The sequence below is a fragment of the Hyla sarda genome, chromosome 1, assembly GCF_029499605.1.
Source record: "Hyla sarda isolate aHylSar1 chromosome 1, aHylSar1.hap1, whole genome shotgun sequence".
NCBI classification, from domain to species: Eukaryota; Metazoa; Chordata; class Amphibia; order Anura; family Hylidae; genus Hyla; species Hyla sarda.
In genome coordinates, this window is record NC_079189.1 from 259,474,387 (window position 1) to 259,491,756 (window position 17,370).

General features: G+C 49.4%; 5 pseudogenes; all 5 read left to right on the forward strand.

The window, feature by feature from the left end:
• The first annotated feature begins 723 nt into the window (after positions 1-723).
• LOC130352710 (5S ribosomal RNA) lies at positions 724-843 on the forward strand (annotated as a pseudogene).
• Positions 844-2,518: 1,675 nt separating this feature from the next.
• On the forward strand, positions 2,519-2,638 carry LOC130352711 (5S ribosomal RNA; annotated as a pseudogene).
• A 6,123-nt stretch (positions 2,639-8,761) lies between these two features.
• Positions 8,762-8,881, forward strand: LOC130352712 (5S ribosomal RNA; annotated as a pseudogene).
• Positions 8,882-12,745: 3,864 nt separating this feature from the next.
• LOC130352713 (5S ribosomal RNA) lies at positions 12,746-12,865 on the forward strand (annotated as a pseudogene).
• A 4,154-nt stretch (positions 12,866-17,019) lies between these two features.
• LOC130334544 (5S ribosomal RNA) lies at positions 17,020-17,139 on the forward strand (annotated as a pseudogene).
• The last annotated feature ends 231 nt before the right edge of the window (positions 17,140-17,370 follow it).

The window sequence follows — 17,370 nt, forward strand, 5'->3', positions numbered from 1 at the left end:
CAGCATGGGAGACTGGCTGGGAATATCAGGTTTTGTTGACATTTTGCTTTGTAGCTCTGTAGCCATTTTGCTCCGATTCCGAAAAGGATTTATTGATGCTTAAATCCACAGTATACAGGGTGTGAAGCCGTCTACGGCTATCCTAAGCTGAATGCGCCTGTTCTTGTCAGATTGCAGACTGCTGCCCGGCAAGTATGGGCATGGGAGACTGGCTGGCAATCCAAGGTGCTATTGACATTTTGCTCTGTTGCCGCCTTCCTCTCAGATTAAAAAAAATATTTATTGATGCTTAAATCCACAGTATACAAGGCATGAAGATGTCAACGGCCATCCTAAGCTGAACGCGCCTGCTCTCGTCAGATCGCAGACTGCTACGCAGCTTAGGGCCCAGTAAGTACCGGCATGGGAGACTGGCAGGGAATCCCGGGTGCAGTTGACATTTTGCTCTGTTGCCGCCTTCCGTTCCGATTTCGAAAAGGATTTATTGATGATTAAATGCACAGTATAAAAAGCATGAAGCTGTCAATGGCCATCCTAAGCTGAACTCGCCTGCTCTCGTCAGTTCGCAGACTGCTATCCAGCTTAGGGCCCGGTAAGTACTGGCATGGGAGACTGGCTGGGAATCCCGGGTGCTGTTGACTTTTTGCTCTATTGCTGCCTTCCGCTCCGATTCAGAAAATAATTTATTGATGCTTAAATGCACAGTATAAAGGGCGAGAAGCTGTCAACGGCCATCCTAAGCTGAACGCGCCTGCTCTCGTCAGATCGCAGACTGCTACCCAGCTTAGGGCCTGGTAAGTACCAGCATGGGAGACTGGCTGGGAATCCCAAGTGTCGTTGACATTTTGCTCTGTTGCCGCCTTCCGCTCCGATTCCGAAAAGGATTTATTGATGCTTAAATCCACAGTATACAGGGTGTGAAGCCGTCTACGGCTATCCTAAGCTGAATGTGCCTGTTCTTGTCAGATCGCAGACTGCTGCCCTGCAAGTACGGGCATGGGAGACTGGCTGGCAATCCAAGATGCTATTGACATTTTGCTCTGTTGCCGCCTTCCTCTCCGATTCCGAAAAGGATTTATTGATGCTTAAATGCACAGTATAAAAAGCATGAAGCTGTCAATGGCCATCCTAAGCTGAACGCGCCTGCTCTCGTCAGATCGCAGACTGCTACCCAGCTTAGGGCGTGGTAAGTACTGGCATGGAAGACTGGCTGGGAATCCAAGGTGTTGTTGACATTTTGCTCTGTTGCCACCTTCCGCTCCGATTCCGAAAAGAATTTATTGATGCTTAAATCCACAGTATACAAGGCGTGAAGCTGTCAATGGCCATCCTAAGCTAAACGTGCCTGCTCTTGTCAGATCGCAGACTGCTACCTAGCTTTGGGCCCAGTAAGTACCGGCATGGGAGACTGGCTTGGAATCCCGGGTGCCGTTAACGTTTTGCTCTGTTGCTGCCTTCCGCTCGGATTCCGAAAAGGATTTATTGATGCTTAAATCCACAGTATAAAGGGTGTGAAGCTGTCAACGGCCATCTTAAGCTGAACGCGCCTGCTCTTGTCAGATCGCAGACTGCTACCTAGCTTTGGGCCCGGTAAGTACCAGCATGGGAGATTGGCTGGGAATCCCAAGTGTCGTTGACATTTTGCTCTGTTGCCGCCTTCCGCTCCGATTCCGAAAAGGATTTATTGATGCTTAAATCCACAGTATACAGGGTGTGAAGCCGTCTACGGCTATCCTAAGCTGAATGTGCCTGTTCTTGTCAGATCACAGACTGCTGCCCGGGAAAGTACGGGCATGGGAGACTGGCTGGCAATCCAAGGTGCTATTGACATTTTGCTCTGTTGCCGCCTTCCTCTCCGATTCCAAAAAGGATTTATTGATGCTTAAATGCACAGTATAAAAAGCATGAAGCTGTCAATGGCCATCCTAAGCTGAACGTGCCTGCTCTCGTCAGATCGCAGACTGCTACCCACTTTAGGGCCCGGTAAGTACTGGCATGGAAGACTGGCTGGGAATCCCGGGTGCCATTGACATTTTGCTCTATTGCTGCCTTCCGCTCCGATTCCGAAAATAATTTATTGATGCTTAAATCCACAGTATACAAGGTGTGAAGCTGTCGACGGCCATCCTAAACTGAACGCGCCTGCTCTCTTCAGATCGCAGACTGCTACCCAGCTTAGGGCCCGGTAAGTACCAGCATGGGAGACTGGCTGGGAATCCCGGGTGCAGTTGACATTTTGCTCTGTTGTCGCCTTCCGTTCCGATTTCGAAAAGGATTTATTGATGATTAAATGCACAGTATAAAAAGCATGAAGCTGTCAATGGCCATCCTAAGCTGAACTCGCCTGCTCTCGTCAGTTCGCAGACTGCTATCCAGCTTAGGGCCCGGTAAGTACTGGCATGGGAGACTGGCTGGGAATCCCGGGTGCTGTTGACTTTTTGCTCTATTGCTGCCTTCCGCTCCGATTCAGAAAATAATTTATTGATGCTTAAATGCACAGTATAAAGGGCGAGAAGCTGTCAACGGCCATCCTAAGCTGAACGCGCCTGCTCTCGTCAGATCGCAGACTGCTACCCAGCTTAGGGCCTGGTAAGTACCAGCATGGGAGACTGGCTGGGAATCCCAAGTGTCGTTGACATTTTGCTCTGTTGCCGCCTTCCGCTCCGATTCCGAAAAGGATTTATTGATGCTTAAATCCACAGTATACAGGGTGTGAAGCCGTCTACAGCTATCCTAAGCTGAATGTGCCTGTTCTTGTCAGATCGCAGACTGCTGCCCTGCAAGTACGGGCATGGGAGACTGGCTGGCAATCCAAGATGCTATTGACATTTTGCTCTGTTGCCGCCTTCCTCTCCGATTCCGAAAAGGATTTATTGATGCTTAAATGCACAGTATAAAAAGCATGAAGCTGTCAATGGCCATCCTAAGCTGAACGCGCCTGCTCTCGTCAGATCGCAGACTGCTACCCAGCTTAGGGCGTGGTAAGTACTGGCATGGAAGACTGGCTGGGAATCCCAGGTGTTGTTGACATTTTGCTCTGTTGCCACCTTCCGCTCCGATTCCGAAAATAATTTATTGATGCTTAAATCCACAGTATACAAGGTGTGAAGCTGTCGACGGCCATCCTAAACTGAACGCGCCTGCTCTCTTCAGATCGCAGACTGCTACCCAGCTTAGGGCCCGGTAAGTACCAGCATGGGAGACTGGCTGGGAATCCCAGGTGTCGTTGACATTTTGCTCTGTTGCCGCCTTCCTCTCCGATTCCGAAAAGGATTTATTGATGCTTAAATGCACAGTATAAAGGGCATGAAGCTGTCAACAGCCATCCTACGCTGAACGCGCCTGCTCTCGTCAGATCGCAGACTGCTACCCAGCTTAGGGCCCGGTAAGTACCAGCATGGGAGACTGGCTGGGAATATCAGGTTTTGTTGACATTTTGCTCTGTAGCTCTGTAGCCATTTTGCTCCGATTCCGAAAAGGATTTATTGATGCTTAAATCCACAGTATACAGGGTGTGAAGCCGTCTACGGCTATCCTAAGCTGAATGCGCCTGTTCTTGTCAGATTGCAGACTGCTGCCCGGCAAGTATGGGCATGAGAGTCTGGCTGGCAATCCAAGGTGCTATTGACATTTTGCTCTGTTGCCGCCTTCCTCTCAGATTAAAAAAAATATTTATTGATGCTTAAATCCACAGTATACAAGGCGTGAAGATGTCAACGGCCATCCTAAGCTGAACGCGCCTGCTCTCGTCAGATCGCAGACTGCTACGCAGCTTAGGGCCCAGTAAGTACCGGCATGGGAGACTGGCTGGGAATCCCGGGTGCAGTTGACATTTTGCTCTGTTGCCGCCTTCCTCTCCGATTCCGAAAAGGATTTATTGATGCTTAAATGCACAGTATAAAAAGCATGAAGCTGTCAATGGCCATCCTAAGCTGAACGCGCCTGCTCTCGTCAGATCGCAGACTGCTACCCAGCTTAGGGCGTGGTAAGTACTGGCATGGAAGACTGGCTGGGAATCCCAGGTGTTGTTGACATTTTGCTCTGTTGCCACCTTCCGCTCCGATTCCGAAAATAATTTATTGATGCTTAAATCCACAGTATACAAGGCGTGAAGCTGTCAATGGCCATCCTAAGCTAAACGTGCCTGCTCTTGTCAGATCGCAGACTGCTACCTAGCTTTGGGCCCAGTAAGTACCGGCATGGGAGACTGGCTGGGAATCCCGGGTGCCGTTAACGTTTTGCTCTGTTGCTGCCTTCCGCTCGGATTCCGAAAAGGATTTATTGATGCTTAAATCCACAGTATAAAGGGTGTGAAGCTGTCAACGGCCATCTTAAGCTGAACGCGCCTGCTCTTGTCAGATCGCAGACTGCTACCTAGCTTTGGGCCCGGTAAGTACCAGCATGGGAGACTGGCTGGGAATCCCAAGTGTCGTTGACATTTTGCTCTGTTGCCGCCTTCCGCTCCGATTCCGAAAAGGATTTATTGATGCTTAAATCCACAGTATACAGGGTGTGAAGCCGTCTACGGCTATCCTAAGCTGAATGTGCCTGTTCTTGTCAGATCACAGACTGCTGCCCGGGAAAGTACGGGCATGGGAGACTGGCTGGCAATCCAAGGTGCTATTGACATTTTGCTCTGTTGCCGCCTTCCTCTCCGATTCCGAAAAGGATTTATTGATGCTTAAATGCACAGTATAAAAAGCATGAAGCTGTCAATGGCCATCCTAAGCTGAACGTGCCTGCTCTCGTCAGATCGCAGACTGCTACCCACCTTAGGGCCCGGTAAGTACTGGCATGGAAGACTGGCTGGGAATCCCGGGTGACATTGACATTTTGCTCTATTGCTGCCTTCCGCTCCGATTCCGAAAATAATTTATTGATGCTTAAATCCACAGTATACAAGGTGTGAAGCTGTCGACGGCTATCCTAAACTGAACGCGCCTGCTCTCTTCAGATCGCAGACTGCTACCCAGCTTAGGGCCCGGTAAGTACCAGCATGGGAGACTGGCTGGGAATCCCAGGTGTCGTTGACATTTTGCTCTGTTGCCGCCTTCCTCTCCGATTCCGAAAAGGATTTATTGATGCTTAAATGCACAGTATAAAGGGCATGAAGCTGTCAACAGCCATCCTAAGCTGAACGCGCCTGCTCTCGTCAGATCGCAGACTGCTACCCAGCTTAGGGCCCGGTAAGTACCAGCATGGGAGACTGGCTGGGAATATCAGGTTTTGTTGACATTTTGCTCTGTAGCTCTGTAGCCATTTTGCTCCGATTCCGAAAAGGATTTATTGATGCTTAAATCCACAGTATACAGGGTGTGAAGCCGTCTACGGCTATCCTAAGCTGAATGCGCCTGTTCTTGTCAGATTGCAGACTGCTGCCCGGCAAGTATGGGCATGAGAGTCTGGCTGGCAATCCAAGGTGCTATTGACATTTTGCTCTGTTGCCGCCTTCCTCTCAGATTAAAAAAAATATTTATTGATGCTTAAATCCACAGTATACAAGGCGTGAAGATGTCAACGGCCATCCTAAGCTGAACGCGCCTGCTCTCGTCAGATCGCAGACTGCTACGCAGCTTAGGGCCCAGTAAGTACCGGCATGGGAGACTGGCTGGGAATCCCGGGTGCAGTTGACATTTTGCTCTGTTGCCGCCTTCCGTTCCGATTTCGAAAAGGATTTATTGATGATTAAATGCACAGTATAAAAAGCATGAAGCTGTCAATGGCCATCCTAAGCTGAATGCGTCTGCTCTAGTCAGATCGCAGACTGCTACCCAGCTTATGGCCTGGTAAGTACCAGCCTGGGAGACTGGTTGGGAATCCCGGGTGCAGTTGACATTTTGCTCTGTTGCCGCTTTCTGCTCCAATTCCGAAAAGGATTTATTGATGCTTAAATCCACAGTATACAAGGCGTGAAGCTGTCAACGGCCATCCTAAGCTAAACGTGCCTGCTCTCGTAAGATCGCAGACTGCTACCTAGCTTTGGGCCCGGTAAATACCGGCATGGGAGACTGGCTGGTAATCCCAGTTGCCGTTAACGTTTTGCTCTGTTGCTGCCTTCTGCTCGGATTCCGAAAAGGATTTATTGATGCCTAAATCCATAGTATAAAAGGTGTGAAGCTGTCAACGGCCATCTTAAGCTGAACGCGCCTGCTCTCGTCAGATCGCAAATTGCTACCCAGCTTAGGGCCCGGTAAGTACCAGCATGGGAGACTGGCTGGGAATCCCGGGTGCAGATGACATTTTGCTCTGTTGCCGCCTTCCGTTCTGATTCCGAAAAGCATTTATTGATGCTTACATCCACAGTATACAAGGAGTGACGCTATCAACAGCCATCCTAAGCTGAACCCGCCTGCGCTTGTCAGATTGCAGACTGCTACGCAGCTTAGGGCTTGGTAAGAAACGGCATGGGAGACTGGCTGGGAATCCTGGCTGCTGTTGACATTTTCTCTGTTGCCGCCTTCCGCTCCTATTCCTAAAATAATTTTTTGATGCTTAAATCCACAGTATAAAGCGTGAGAAGCTGTGAACGGCCATCCTAAGCTGAGCGCGCCTGCTCTCGTCAGATTGCAGACTGCTACCCAGCTTAGGGCTTGGTAAGTACCGGCATTGGAAACTGGCTGGGAATCTTGGCTGCCTTTGACATTTTCTCTGTTGCCGCCTTCCGCTCCGATTACGTAAAGTATTTATTGATGCTTAAATCCACAGTATAAAGGGTGTGATGCTGTTAACGGCCATCCTAAGATGAACGTGCCTGCTCTTGTCAGATCGCAGCCTGCTACCCTGCTTAGGGCCCGGTAAGTACCGGCATGTGAGACTGGCTTGCAATCCAAGGTGCCATTGACATTTTGCTCTGTTGCCGCCTTCCGCTCTGATTCCTAAAAGGATTTATTGATGCTTAAATCCACAGTATAAAGGGTGTGATGCTGTCAACGGCCATCCTAAGCTGAATGTGCCTGCTCTCATCAGATCGCAGACTGCTACCCAGCTTAGGGCCTGGTAAGTACCAGCAAGGAAGACTGGCTGGGAATCCCGGGTGCAGTTTCCATTTTGCTCTGTTGCCGCCTTCCGTTCCGTTCCGATTCCGAAAAGGATTTATTGATGCTTAAATGCACAGTATAAAGGGCGTGAAGCTGTCATTTTTCCATCCTAAGCTGAATGCGCCTGCTCTCGTCAAATCTCAGACTGTTACCCAGCTTAGGGCCCGGTAAGTACCGGCATGGGAGACTGGCTGGAAATCCCGGGTGCCCTTGACGTTTTGCTATGATGCCGCCTTCCGCTCAGAATCCGAAAAGGATTTATTGATGCTTAAATCCACAGTATAAAGGGTATAAAGGGTATAAAGGGTATAAAGGGTATAAAGGGTGTGAAGCTGTCAACGGCCATCCTAAGCTGAGCGTGTCTGCTCTCGTCAGATTGCAGACTGCTACCCAGCTTAGGGGCTGGTAAGTACCAGCATCGGAGACTGGCTGGGAATCCAGGGTGCTGTTGACGTTTTGGTCTGTTGCCGCTTTCCGCTCCGATTCCGAAAAGGATTTATTGATGCTTAAATCCACAGTATACAAGGCGTGAAGCTATCAACAGCCTTCCTAAGCTGAGCCCGCCTGCTCTCATCAGATCGCAGACTGCTACCCAGCTTAGGGCCCGGTAAGTACCAGCATGGGAGACTGGCTGTGAATCCCAGGTGTTGTTGACATTTTGCTCTGTAGCCGCCTTCCGCTCCGATTCCGAAAAGGATTTATTGATGCTTAAATCCACAGTATACAGGGTGTGAAGCCGTCTATCCTAAGCTGAATGTACCTGTTCTTGTCAGATCGCAGACTGCTGCCCGGCAAGTACGGGCATGGGAGACTGGCTGGCAATCCAAGGTGCTATTGACATTTTGCTCTGTTGCCGCCTTCCTCTCCGATTCCGAAAAGGATTTATTGATGCTTAAATGCACAGTATAAAGGGCATGAAGCTGTCAACAGCCATCCTAAGCTGAACGCACCTGCTCTCGTCAGATCGCAGCCTGCTACCCAGCTTAGGGCCCGGTAAGTACCAGCATGGGAGACTGGCTGGGAATATCAGGTTTTGTTGACATTTTGCTTTGTAGCTCTGTAGCCATTTTGCTCCGATTCCGAAAAGGATTTATTGATGCTTAAATCCACAGTATACAGGGTGTGAAGCCGTCTACGGCTATCCTAAGCTGAATGCGCCTGTTCTTGTCAGATTGCAGACTGCTGCCCGGCAAGTATGGGCATGGGAGTCTGGCTGGCAATCCAAGGTGCTATTGACATTTTGCTCTGTTGCCGCCTTCCTCTCAGATTAAAAAAAATATTTATTGATGCTTAAATCCACAGTATACAAGGCATGAAGATGTCAACGGCCATCCTAAGCTGAACGCGCCTGCTCTCGTCAGATCGCAGACTGCTACGCAGCTTAGGGCCCAGTAAGTACCGGCATGGGAGACTGGCAGGGAATCCCGGGTGCAGTTGACATTTTGCTCTGTTGCCGCCTTCCGTTCCGATTTCGAAAAGGATTTATTGATGATTAAATGCACAGTATAAAAAGCATGAAGCTGTCAATGGCCATCCTAAGCTGAACTCGCCTGCTCTCGTCAGTTCGCAGACTGCTATCCAGCTTAGGGCCCGGTAAGTACTGGCATGGGAGACTGGCTGGGAATCCCGGGTGCTGTTGACTTTTTGCTCTATTGCTGCCTTCCGCTCCGATTCAGAAAATAATTTATTGATGCTTAAATGCACAGTATAAAGGGCGAGAAGCTGTCAACGGCCATCCTAAGCTGAACGCGCCTGCTCTCGTCAGATCGCAGACTGCTACCCAGCTTAGGGCCTGGTAAGTACCAGCATGGGAGACTGGCTGGGAATCCCAAGTGTCGTTGACATTTTGCTCTGTTGCCGCCTTCCGCTCCGATTCCGAAAAGGATTTATTGATGCTTAAATCCACAGTATACAGGGTGTGAAGCCGTCTACGGCTATCCTAAGCTGAATGTGCCTGTTCTTGTCAGATCGCAGACTGCTGCCCTGCAAGCACGGGCATGGGAGACTGGCTGGCAATCCAAGATGCTGTTGACATCCAAAATGCCGCCTTCCTCTCCGATTCCGAAAAGGATTTATTGATGCTTAAATGCACAGTATAACAAGCATGAAGCTGTCAATGGCCATCCTAAGCTGAACGCGCCTGCTCTCGTCAGATCGCAGACTGCTACCCAGCTTAGGGCGTGGTAAGTACTGGCATGGAAGACTGGCTGGGAATCCCAGGTGTTGTTGACATTTTGCTCTGTTGCCACCTTCCGCTCCGATTCCGAAAATAATTTATTGATGCTTAAATCCACAGTATACAAGGCGTGAAGCTGTCAATGGCCATCCTAAGCTAAACGTGCCTGCTCTTGTCAGATCGCAGACTGCTACCTAGCTTTGGGCCCAGTAAGTACCGGCATGGGAGACTGGCTGGGAATCCCGGGTGCCGTTAACGTTTTGCTCTGTTGCTGCCTTCCGCTCGGATTCCGAAAAGGATTTATTGATGCTTAAATCCACAGTATAAAGGGTGTGAAGCTGTCAACGGCCATCTTAAGCTGAACGCGTCTGCTCTTGTCAGATCGCAGACTGCTACCTAGCTTTGGGCCCGGTAAGTACCAGCATGGGAGACTGGCTGGGAATCCCAAGTGTCGTTGACATTTTGCTCTGTTGCCGCCTTCCGCTCCGATTCCGAAAAGGATTTATTGATGCTTAAATCCACAGTATACAGGGTGTGAAGCCGTCTACGGATATCCTAAGCTGAATGTGCCTGTTCTTGTCAGATCACAGACTGCTGCCCGGGAAAGTACGGGCATGGGAGACTGGCTGGCAATCCAAGGTGCTATTGACATTTTGCTCTGTTGCCGCCTTCCTCTCCGATTCCGAAAAGGATTTATTGATGCTTAAATGCACAGTATAAAAAGCATGAAGCTGTCAATGGCCATCCTAAGCTGAACGTGCCTGCTCTCGTCAGATCGCAGACTGCTACCCACCTTAGGGCCCGGTAAGTACTGGCATGGAAGACTGGCTGGGAATCCCGGGTGCCATTGACATTTTGCTCTATTGCTGCCTTCCGCTCCGATTCCGAAAATAATTTATTGATGCTTAAATCCACAGTATACAAGGTGTGAAGCTGTCGACGGCCATCCTAAACTGAACGCGCCTGCTCTCTTCAGATCGCAGACTGCTACCCAGTTTAGGGCCCGGTTAAGTACCAGCATGGGAGACTGGCTGGGAATCCCAGGTGTCGTTGACATTTTGCTCTGTTGCTGCCTTCCTCTCCGATTCCGAAAACGATTTATTGATGCTTAAATGCACAGTATAAAGGGCATGAAGCTGTCAACAGCCATCCTAAGCTGAACGTGCCTGCTCTCGTCAGATCGCAGACTGCTACCCAGCTTAGGGCCCGGTAAGTACCAGCATGGGAGACTGGCTGGGAATATCAGGTTTTGTTGACATTTTGCTCTGTAGCTCTGTAGCCATTTTGCTCCGATTCCGAAAAGGATTTATTGATGCTTAAATCCACAGTATACAGGGTGTGAAGCCGTCTACGGCTATCCTAAGCTGAATGCGCCTGTTCTTGTCAGATTGCAGACTGCTGCCCGGCAAGTATGGGCATGAGAGTCTGGCTGGCAATCCAAGGTGCTATTGACATTTTGCTCTGTTGCCGCCTTCCTCTCAGATTAAAAAAAATATTTATTGATGCTTAAATCCACAGTATACAAGGCGTGAAGATGTCAACGGCCATCCTAAGCTGAACGCGCCTGCTCTCGTCAGATCGCAGACTGCTACGCAGCTTAGGGCCCAGTAAGTACCGGCATGGGAGACTGGCTGGGAATCCCGGGTGCAGTTGACATTTTGCTCTGTTGCCGCCTTCCGTTCCGATTTCGAAAAGGATTTATTGATGATTAAATGCACAGTATAAAAAGCATGAAGCTGTCAATGGCCATCCTAAGCTGAATGCGTCTGCTCTAGTCAGATCGCAGACTGCTACCCAGCTTATGGCCTGGTAAGTACCAGCCTGGGAGACTGGCTGGGAATCCCGGGTGCAGTTGACATTTTGCTCTGTTGCCGCTTTCTGCTCCGATTCCGAAAAGGATTTATTGATGCTTAAATCCACAGTATACAAGGCGTGAAGCTGTCAACGGCCATCCTAAGCTAAACGTGCCTGCTCTCGTAAGATCGCAGACTGCTACCTAGCTTTGGGCCCGGTAAATACCGGCATGGGAGACTGGCTGGTAATCCCAGTTGCCGTTAACATTTTGCTCTGTTGCTGCCTTCTGCTCGGATTCCGAAAAGGATTTATTGATGCCTAAATCCATAGTATAAAAGGTGTGAAGCTGTCAACGGCCATCTTAAGCTGAACGCGCCTGCTCTCGTCAGATCGCAAATTGCTACCCAGCTTAGGGCCCGGTAAGTACCAGCATGGGAGACTGGCTGGGAATCCCGGGTGCCGATGACATTTTGCTCTGTTGCCGCCTTCCGTTCTGATTCCGAAAAGCATTTATTGATGCTTACATCCACAGTATACAAGGAGTGACGCTATCAACAGCCATCCTAAGCTGAACCCGCCTGCGCTTGTCAGATTGCAGACTGCTACCCAGCTTAGGGCTTGGTAAGAAACGGCATGGGAGACTGGCTGGGAATCCTGGCTGCTGTTGACATTTTCTCTGTTGCCACCTTCCGCTCCTATTCCTAAAATAATTTTTTGATGCTTAAATCCACAGTATAAAGCGTGAGAAGCTGTGAACGGCCATCCTAAGCTGAGCGCGCCTGCTCTCGTCAGATTGCAGACTGCTACCCAGCTTAGGGCTTGGTAAGTACCGGCATTGGAAACTGGCTGGGAATCTTGGCTGCCTTTGACATTTTCTCTGTTGCCGCCTTCCGCTCCGATTACGTAAAGTATTTATTGATGCTTAAATCCACATTATAAAGGGTGTGATGCTGTTAACGGCGACCTGCTCTCGTCAGATCGCAGCCTGCTACCCAGCTTAGGGCCCGGTAAGTACCAGCATGGGAGACTGGCTGGGAATATCAGGTTTTGTTGACATTTTGCTTTGTAGCTCTGTAGCCATTTTGCTCCGATTCCGAAAAGGATTTATTGATGCTTAAATCCACAGTATACAGGGTGTGAAGCCGTCTACGGCTATCCTAAGCTGAATGCGCCTGTTCTTGTCAGATTGCAGACTGCTGCCCGGCAAGTATGGGCATGGGAGACTGGCTGGCAATCCAAGGTGCTATTGACATTTTGCTCTGTTGCCGCCTTCCTCTCAGATTAAAAAAAATATTTATTGATGCTTAAATCCACAGTATACAAGGCATGAAGATGTCAACGGCCATCCTAAGCTGAACGCGCCTGCTCTCGTCAGATCGCAGACTGCTACGCAGCTTAGGGCCCAGTAAGTACCGGCATGGGAGACTGGCAGGGAATCCCGGGTGCAGTTGACATTTTGCTCTGTTGCCGCCTTCCGTTCCGATTTCGAAAAGGATTTATTGATGATTAAATGCACAGTATAAAAAGCATGAAGCTGTCAATGGCCATCCTAAGCTGAACTCGCCTGCTCTCGTCAGTTCGCAGACTGCTATCCAGCTTAGGGCCCGGTAAGTACTGGCATGGGAGACTGGCTGGGAATCCCGGGTGCTGTTGACTTTTTGCTCTATTGCTGCCTTCCGCTCCGATTCAGAAAATAATTTATTGATGCTTAAATGCACAGTATAAAGGGCGAGAAGCTGTCAACGGCCATCCTAAGCTGAACGCGCCTGCTCTCGTCAGATCGCAGACTGCTACCCAGCTTAGGGCCTGGTAAGTACCAGCATGGGAGACTGGCTGGGAATCCCAAGTGTCGTTGACATTTTGCTCTGTTGCCGCCTTCCGCTCCGATTCCGAAAAGGATTTATTGATGCTTAAATCCACAGTATACAGGGTGTGAAGCCGTCTACGGCTATCCTAAGCTGAATGTGCCTGTTCTTGTCAGATCGCAGACTGCTGCCCTGCAAGTACGGGCATGGGAGACTGGCTGGCAATCCAAGATGCTATTGACATTTTGCTCTGTTGCCGCCTTCCTCTCCGATTCCGAAAAGGATTTATTGATGCTTAAATGCACAGTATAAAAAGCATGAAGCTGTCAATGGCCATCCTAAGCTGAACGCGCCTGCTCTCGTCAGATCGCAGACTGCTACCCAGCTTAGGGCGTGGTAAGTACTGGCATGGAAGACTGGCTGGGAATCCCAGGTGTTGTTGACATTTTGCTCTGTTGCCACCTTCCGCTCCGATTCCGAAAATAATTTATTGATGCTTAAATCCACAGTATACAAGGTGTGAAGCTGTCGACGGCCATCCTAAACTGAACGCGCCTGCTCTCTTCAGATCGCAGACTGCTACCCAGCTTAGGGCCCGGTAAGTACCAGCATTGGGAGACTGGCTGGGAATCCCAGGTGTCGTTGACATTTTGCTCTGTTGCCGCCTTCCTCTCCGATTCCGAAAAGGATTTATTGATGCTTAAATGCACAGTATAAAGGGCATGAAGCTGTCAACAGCCATCCTACGCTGAACGCGCCTGCTCTCGTCAGATCGCAGACTGCTACCCAGCTTAGGGCCCGGTAAGTACCAGCATGGGAGACTGGCTGGGAATATCAGGTTTTGTTGACATTTTGCTCTGTAGCTCTGTAGCCATTTTGCTCCGATTCCGAAAAGGATTTATTGATGCTTAAATCCACAGTATACAGGGTGTGAAGCCGTCTACGGCTATCCTAAGCTGAATGCGCCTGTTCTTGTCAGATTGCAGACTGCTGCCCGGCAAGTATGGGCATGAGAGTCTGGCTGGCAATCCAAGGTGCTATTGACATTTTGCTCTGTTGCCGCCTTCCTCTCAGATTAAAAAAAATATTTATTGATGCTTAAATCCACAGTATACAAGGCGTGAAGATGTCAACGGCCATCCTAAGCTGAACGCGCCTGCTCTCGTCAGATCGCAGACTGCTACGCAGCTTAGGGCCCAGTAAGTACCGGCATGGGAGACTGGCTGGGAATCCCGGGTGCAGTTGACATTTTGCTCTGTTGCCGCCTTCCTCTCCGATTCCGAAAAGGATTTATTGATGCTTAAATGCACAGTATAAAAAGCATGAAGCTGTCAATGGCCATCCTAAGCTGAACGCGCCTGCTCTCGTCAGATCGCAGACTGCTACCCAGCTTAGGGCGTGGTAAGTACTGGCATGGAAGACTGGCTGGGAATCCCAGGTGTTGTTGACATTTTGCTCTGTTGCCACCTTCCGCTCCGATTCCGAAAATAATTTATTGATGCTTAAATCCACAGTATACAAGGCGTGAAGCTGTCAATGGCCATCCTAAGCTAAACGTGCCTGCTCTTGTCAGATCGCAGACTGCTACCTAGCTTTGGGCCCAGTAAGTACCGGCATGGGAGACTGGCTGGGAATCCCGGGTGCCGTTAACGTTTTGCTCTGTTGCTGCCTTCCGCTCGGATTCCGAAAAGGATTTATTGATGCTTAAATCCACAGTATAAAGGGTGTGAAGCTGTCAACGGCCATCTTAAGCTGAACGCGCCTGCTCTTGTCAGATCGCAGACTGCTACCTAGCTTTGGGCCCGGTAAGTACCAGCATGGGAGACTGGCTGGGAATCCCAAGTGTCGTTGACATTTTGCTCTGTTGCCGCCTTCCGCTCCGATTCCGAAAAGGATTTATTGATGCTTAAATCCACAGTATACAGGGTGTGAAGCCGTCTACGGCTATCCTAAGCTGAATGTGCCTGTTCTTGTCAGATCACAGACTGCTGCCCGGGAAAGTACGGGCATGGGAGACTGGCTGGCAATCCAAGGTGCTATTGACATTTTGCTCTGTTGCCGCCTTCCTCTCCGATTCCGAAAAGGATTTATTGATGCTTAAATGCACAGTATAAAAAGCATGAAGCTGTCAATGGCCATCCTAAGCTGAACGTGCCTGCTCTCGTCAGATCGCAGACTGCTACCCACCTTAGGGCCCGGTAAGTACTGGCATGGAAGACTGGCTGGGAATCCCGGGTGACATTGACATTTTGCTCTATTGCTGCCTTCCGCTCCGATTCCGAAAATAATTTATTGATGCTTAAATCCACAGTATACAAGGTGTGAAGCTGTCGACGGCTATCCTAAACTGAACGCGCCTGCTCTCTTCAGATCGCAGACTGCTACCCAGCTTAGGGCCCGGTAAGTACCAGCATGGGAGACTGGCTGGGAATCCCAGGTGTCGTTGACATTTTGCTCTGTTGCCGCCTTCCTCTCCGATTCCGAAAAGGATTTATTGATGCTTAAATGCACAGTATAAAGGGCATGAAGCTGTCAACAGCCATCCTAAGCTGAGCGCGCCTGCTCTCGTCAGATCGCAGACTGCTACCCAGCTTAGGGCCCGGTAAGTACCGGCATGGGAGACTGGCTGGGAATCCCGGGTGCCGTTAACGTTTTGCTCTGTTGCTGCCTTCCGCTCGGATTCCGAAAAGGATTTATTGATGCTTAAATCCACATTATAAAGGGTGTGAAGCTGTCAACGGCCATCTTAAGCTGAACGCGCCTGCTCTCGTCAGATTGCAGTCTGCTACCCAGCTTAGGGCCTGGTAAGTAGTGTTGAGCGGCATAGGCCATATTCGAATTCGCGAATATATGGACGAATATTCGTCATATATTCGCGAATATTCGCATATTCGTTATGTTTTCGTTTTATTTTCGCATATGCGAAATTTCGCGTATGCGAAAATTAACATATGTGAAATTTAGCATATAGGAAATTCGCATACTCGAAAATTCGCATATGTGAAAATTAGCATACACTAATTTTCGCATATGCGAAATTTCGCACGCCAGTCTCACACAGTAGTATTAGAGCCTTCTTTACACCACACAAGCTGGAAGCAGAGAGGGAAGATCACTGTGATGTGTACTGTGAAGAAAAAAAAAAAAAAAAAAAAAAAAAAAAATGAAAATTCGTAATTACGAATATATAGCGCTATATTCGCGAAATTCGCGAATTCGCGAATATGCGATATTCGCGAATAATATTCGAATTGCGAATATTCGCGAGCAACACTACTGGTAAGTACCAGCATGGGAGACTGGCTGGGAATCTCGGGTGCAGTTGACATTTTAATCTGTTGCCGCCTTCCGCTAAGATTCGGAAAAGGATTTATTGATGCTTAAATCCACAATATACAGGGTGTGAAGCTGTCAACGGCCATCCTAAGCCTGAACGTGCCTGCTCTCCTCAGATCGCAGACTACTGCCCGGCAGTTACCGGCATGGGAGACTGGCTGGCAATCCAAGGTGCCATTGACATTTTGCTCTGTTGCCGCCTTCCTCTCCGATTAATAAAAATATTTATTGATGCTTAAATCCACAATATACAAGGCGTGAAGATGTCAACGGCCATACTAAGCTGAACGCGCCTGCTCTCGTCATATCGCAGACTGCTACCCAGCTTAGGGCCCAGTAAGTACCGGCATGGGAGACTGGCTGGGAATCCCGGGTGCAGTTGACATTTTGCTCTGTTGCCGCCTTCCGTTCCGATTCCGAAAAGAATTTATTGATGCTTAAATCCACAGTATACAAGGTGTGAAGCTGTTGACGGCCATCCTAAGCTTAACGCGCCTGCTCTCGTCAGATCGCAGACTGGTACAGATCTTAGGGCCCGGTAAATACCGGCATGTTACACTGGCTGGGAATCCCGGCTGCCGTTGACATTTTGCTCTGTTGCCGCCTTCCGTTCCGATTCCGAAAAGGATTTATTGATGCTTAAATGCACATTATACAACGTGTGAAGCTGTCAACGGCCAACCTAAGCTGAACGCGCCTGCTCTCGTCAGATTGCAGACTGCTACCCAGCTTAGGGCCTGGTAAGTACCAGCATGGGAGACTGGCTTGGAATCCCGGGTGCAGTTGACATTTTAATCTGTTGCCGCCTTCCTCTCCGATTCGGAAAAGGATTTATTGATGCTTAAATGCACAGTATAAAGAGCGTGAAGCTGTCAACGGCCATCCTAAGCTGAACGCGCCTGCTCTCGTCAGATCGCAGACTGCTACCCAGCTTAGGGCCCGGTAAGTACCAGCATGGGAGACTGGCTGGGAATCTCAGGTGTTGTTGACATTTTGCTCTGTAGCTCTGTAGACATTTTGCTCCGATTCCGAAAAGGATTTATTGATGCTTAAATCCACAGTATACAGGGTGTGAAGCCGTCTACGGCTATCCTAAGCTGAATGCACCTGTTCTTGTCAGATCGCAGACTGCTGCCCGGCAAGTACGGGCATGGGAGACTGGCTGGCAATCCAAGGTGCTATTGACATTTTTCTCTGTTGCTGCCTTCCTCTCCGATTAAAA